The sequence below is a fragment of the Rhopalosiphum padi genome, chromosome 2, assembly GCF_020882245.1.
Source record: "Rhopalosiphum padi isolate XX-2018 chromosome 2, ASM2088224v1, whole genome shotgun sequence".
In the NCBI taxonomy this organism is placed as follows: domain Eukaryota; kingdom Metazoa; phylum Arthropoda; class Insecta; order Hemiptera; family Aphididae; genus Rhopalosiphum; species Rhopalosiphum padi.
In genome coordinates this window covers 91,256,703-91,262,702 of record NC_083598.1, presented here as the reverse complement: position 1 = coordinate 91,262,702, position 6,000 = coordinate 91,256,703, and positions in this window count along the sequence as shown.

Here is a 6,000-nt window from a genome sequence, read left to right as displayed (position 1 = left end):
GATTTGAAGTTGCATCCGATGACAGCAATGTCGTCATGAAAACCAATCTATGCCCTTACGCGTTGCAATATTGTGTCAATTTTTTTTAAATTTGTGGAATCAATACATTCACTAAATGTAAGTGTGCGATACGATGATACTCAAAACATTGTTTGTGTGTATCTATGTTCTTCACTATCTTTGTCTTTATTTGTAAAAAAGCTTATTTTAGGGTGACGCTGACATTTTTGTAACCTGACAACTTGGTCCTTTAAAAGTAGGAATCAAGTGTGAACTTCCATGCACCATACATAATTATATGGATTAATAGTACCTATCTAACCTTAAAATCAACACTAAGTCTTGCTCGATTATTTTTCTAATGAACGTAAATGATTGGAGAGGTTCATTGGATGTCAGAAGTATAATAAGGTTAATAGGTTCGATAATGTTTTCATTCAAAAAACTAAAAAAGCATTGTATTTGTGTACCCTTTACAATAGCTATCTATAGGATTATAGCATAAGATATTGACCTGGCCCTTAAAAACTTAGCCAACTTGGGAATGGCGTTGTATTTTGAACGAACGAATGCTGTTCCATGATAGTTGTGCCAATATAATTGGAAAACGAAGTAGCATGTTCTTTGAGTATCATGGCAATGTCAATATGTCATCTATGTTGATTTTATTAATAAAAGATAGTTGATTAATGGTGGAAATAGTATCTTTTTTATGAGCTTAGTATTTATTTGATAACCAAAAATATAAATTTAGTCACGCCTGAATAATGGAACAACATTACCTTCGGTAATTTTCAGAGGCCGGTTTAATGTTTTATTACCAAGGCGTAGTGAAACTGAACTTTCACTTAATAATTTTAATAATAAAATTATAGAATACGCAATTTTCAGTTAGGTTGGATTAGATAAAAATTATCTTATTTGTTTATTATGCTGAAACACAGATTTTAAATTTTCCCTTATTAAATATAAAATTATACATATTAGGTATATTTATGAACATTATTCCATTGCTGTATCGGGTGATAACGCATTGTTAAAACTTTTAAGTTATAACATATAAATATTATATTTTACATTTATAAATTCAGGTCTACTGACAATATTTTATTATAGTTATTTAATTTGAGATGTGAAATTTATCGGAGAGATCGATGTGCGGTCGGGATCTCGGGGACACAATGTGAGCTGCTTGCGCCTTCACCGATAAGAGCGTGCGTCTAGTTCTTCAAGGCTGAGCAATGGGCATTAACAAGTTTTAAGAAAAGTAACTATCAATAATTTTTAGTGTTTTTAAATCGAAAAAAACATATTTTTGGAATTTAAAAAATATATTATTTATTTGTTTTTCTTATAGCTGAGGTCCATCACAAATTGCAGTCTACAATTATATGCTTTAAAGAATATAAATAATAGGTATACTGAATTTTTCAATAGTCATTATTACATCATTCTTTTATGGCAGAAACATACTTTATAATTTATATACATAATATTACAGATAGATGGAATAAATATTTCTTTCTTTTATATTTAATTGGAAAAAGTAACTTACATTGATTTATTTTTTATCAGTGTTTGAAAATGACTTTTAACTTGCAGGGACTAAACATTTTTTTATTTTGGATATGGTTACAGTTCTTAAAGCTATTAAATAAGGTTTCGATTTAATACCGAAATAATAAAACGGTTCTTGATAATATATATTTTAAAACTATGTATTTTTTTTTTAGGTAGCTATAAAGATGTAAAAATTACACTATACGAAATTGGATTAATAATTTCTAGTTGTAACATTTTTTTATTAAAACTTAATAAAAATGCAGAAAAATCCTGATGCATTATATTTACTAATTTATTGAATAATTGGAAATTTGTTTTTGAGATGTATAAAATATTCATGTCGAGAAGCTAGAATATTACAAAATAATATATTATTGAATTAGTCTAATTTTTACCTTGAACCTTCTTTAATTGAAGTTAGGTATATTCATCCAGTTTTCTTAAGTCTGGGCTTTACATTTAGTATATAAATATAATTAATGTACTTTGATCACATTTTTTTTAATAAATCATACATTTTCAAAATACCAATGACATTGCCATTGATCATATTATGGAAAGTAATAAAAAAAAGATGAAAAAACTCTTCAAGGCGTGAGTCATTAGGTCGGGGAAACGTAAAAAAAAAATCAGGTATAATTACATTATTATTGGTACTTATATTATATTTAGAATATTTAGACAATATCATACTATAAATAATTAAAAACCAACTACGATAACGAGTTTGCGGTGGTCGATTACACGATGTTAAATTATTATAACGATTAATTATAAAAAAAAATATGAAATGTGGGACATGCCTTATAGCGCGACGATAACACCCCAACTGTTTTCCAATTCTCCCTGTACAGAAGGCCTAGTAGAATGATACTATTTCGATATCATTTCATCAGGGGTGTGCCTAGAAATTTTTTTCGGGTGGAGCGGGGGTCAATATTTTTACTATATTTCCTATATAGGTGTCGCTCACATGACACGAAACAATGCGCGTATTTTACGATAACACGATAATGATGCAAAGACACTATGTCCATGTGAACCTAGCCTAATCAAGTCCCGCATATATATTATATTATGTACAACTTGTATTAATAATTATTTGTATTTTTCGGGGGGGGGGGGTGAACACCTCCCCTAGGCATTAGGCACGCCTCTGCATTTCATGTTTATTATTATACTGTATTAGTATTTGAATGTTTACTGGATTGATACACCACATAAAACATAGTCAGCTCGCACACACGGCCCATAACTATAAAAAACAAGAATACTAAAGAAAAAAGAAAATATTTTGACAAATAATATTATACACTAACAATCTGACTTCGCCCGAGAAAAAATTAACAAACATTAAATACGGCACTATATCTGTGCATTTTGGTTTTAATGTATACGGATAAATCAGCATCCATGTACCTATAGCTACCATGTTTTGTGAACTAATTCTATCGAGATGGGCAATTCACTTGTGGTAGTTTGTATATAGCACTTGGTATATTTTCAAACATGGTTCAAATTAATCTTTAAAATTTCCTAATATCTCTAGAAACGATCTCCAAAACTTTCATCAAAATCAGTAGAGTGATTTTTGATTATATATAGCTATGCACATAAGAACATTCATGCTTTTTCTGTACCTATATTTGAACAACTTACAATAAATTAAATATTATTTTGTTTCGACAAATGGAAATTAAATATTCTTTTGTGTGTTTAAAGTTTCCATTGATTATATAAAATAAAATAGGTATTATTGAATGTCATAGACTTGTATTTAAATTTGGTCAAAATCATTCAAATAAATTTATTAATAAATATATCTACTATATAAAATCAAAGGTCTTAAACGGATGACCCTTAAGCAAATCCCAAAAATGTTCTTCAATAAATCCAGCAAAATGTGTAAATGTATAGGTTATTTTTTATTACCTACTTACTTTTGACTGTTAAATCTATAAATATTGAATATATTTGAGTTGATTGGCTGAAAACTATCATATTTTTACCATTTGTTATAAAAAAAAAAAATAGTTAAGATATAATTTTAGACTTGTATTTTATATTTGGTATATATTATATAAAACATCAAAATAATTGTGTTCAAAATGTGTGCAGTTTAACGGAGTTTAAGAAAAAGTAAATCTACAGACATTTAATTTATCACTAGTAACGCTATGTAGAATTTATATTTTCTATAGTGTTATGTTTTATTATATCCATAAGACCATAACAATTAATAATCATCATCTTTGATATCCTTGTCTGACCAAAACTTACTTTTTGATGATATTATTCAACTTTTAAAATATAAAAGTTATTATTTAATTGATTATTGTTTATTATACATTTATTCACATAATAGCTTTTTAAATTTTAAAATAAAAATTTCATGTATCTATGGTTATTCGTTTTTGAGTATTACAAAAAAAAAAACCAAAATCGATTTTTTTTAAATATTTGTTTTGCGTTGTTTTTTCCGGTTATTTTGAAAAGTATTAAGTAGACATTTTTACACCTCTCTAACGTAAAAATTAGATCCGATTTGCATTTAGAAATCACCATTAAAGTTAAAGCAATTTAAGCATTATTTCAACTATTGATAGGTATATATAAACACATCAAAAGTAAAACCAAATTGTAAAATCAATGCATTCATAGCTCCGCTCAGAAACTAAAAAAAAAATCAGGAAGATCTATCCTCATACCCTTCCTCAAATACACCACTTTCATATCATCGAAACCATTGAGTAATAAAAATTGTACTTATATTCAATTGTAATACATTCATACACAGATTTACTTTGCATAATTTAAAATAATGTACCTAATTAAAAAAAAAATGAATTCATCATTTTTATTATATTCCCATAATTTATTATGTAAGTAGGAGATTAATTAAAATATTTTGATTACTAATTAATCTGGTCACTGTCTAATATTGTGTAATGTATGCGTATGATAACAAATCATTATATTATTATAATTATATCATGTCATCAGTCTTTACAATAACACTAATGTTTTTCATTAAAAATACACGTCAATAGGATCCTATGTACATTGTATATTGATATTTTGTTGTTTTTATAAAATCTTAAAAATTCAAGTAATATAAAATAACTGTTGTTAAATTATATTATTTTGATTGAAAGATGATTCATAAAAACAAAATAATAATTGTTAATTATACCGATCAAACTGGTTGAATTTTTCACAATTAATCTAAACAAAAATATTTTCGTGACCATCAGTCGACTGACCACAACATCTCGAGTTAGTTGTCTGACATAATTTACGTTCATATGAGTTAAAAGTAAATCAATATCCTTATATCTTCTGTAATTATTTTATTTTTAATAAAATGCATATTATTATACCTACTTGTACTACTATGCAATTATATACTCATATCAATATTCAATACACTATATTAGGTGTATAAATGAATATATTATGTATGGGTTATACTCTATATACTATTATATACTGAGTAATATTTTTATTGAACAACTCTCATTATTTCAAAATTTATTAAAGTTTTTGAAAAAAATATTTTTATATTTTTTTTAGTTGAAATAAGTGTTTAAAGTTTAGATAATCGGAGTTGCGAAGTAGTTTATCAACATTTTGCAGTGTACGAGGTGCAGAGTATGGGTACCTTTCCACTTCACTCACCTAAACTTTAAATACTTATAACTCGTAAATTCTTCATCCGAATTGCCATTCTTATGGATTAAAATACTCTGAAAAAATATTTTGCTGTTTCATAATATGAAATTAAATATGTATGTTATTATTCAAAGAAGTAAATACTTTCAAAAAATATAATTGTTTCAAAAAAATGTTGTTTTATTTCGACTAGATATTATGTGAAGAAATATTTTCTAAAATATTAATAGACTAAATCTATTTAAACAAAAATTTTAAAATAATGACTGTTGTTTGATAAAAGAATTGTCCTGTTTAAGCATAAAGCTAGACTACCGAATAGGTACCTGGTTTATAGTACCAACAACTTACCGACATTATATATGTCTTATTGGCTATTATTTTCTAAAATGTATGACAGATAATGCATAATATTATAGATGGGTACAGTAAAAATACTAGTATACTTATCTATTTACCATGTGAGTACTGAGTATAGTACAACGAAAATTGTATACAAATACAAATATTAATTGCCCATGAATTTAAATTTGAATTATTATACAAATGACCTTACTTAAAAACATTTTACAAGAAATTGTGTGTAGTTAGGTTCCTTTTGGAATTTTTATTTTTATTTCAAAGAATCATAATATAGTTATTAGAAATTATAATATGTATACATTTATCCTTTAAATAGATTTTTAGATGGTTTTATGCGTAACATAATAAGACAGCGAGAGTATTATTGTAATACGTGATATACTTATCTATTATAATATTATT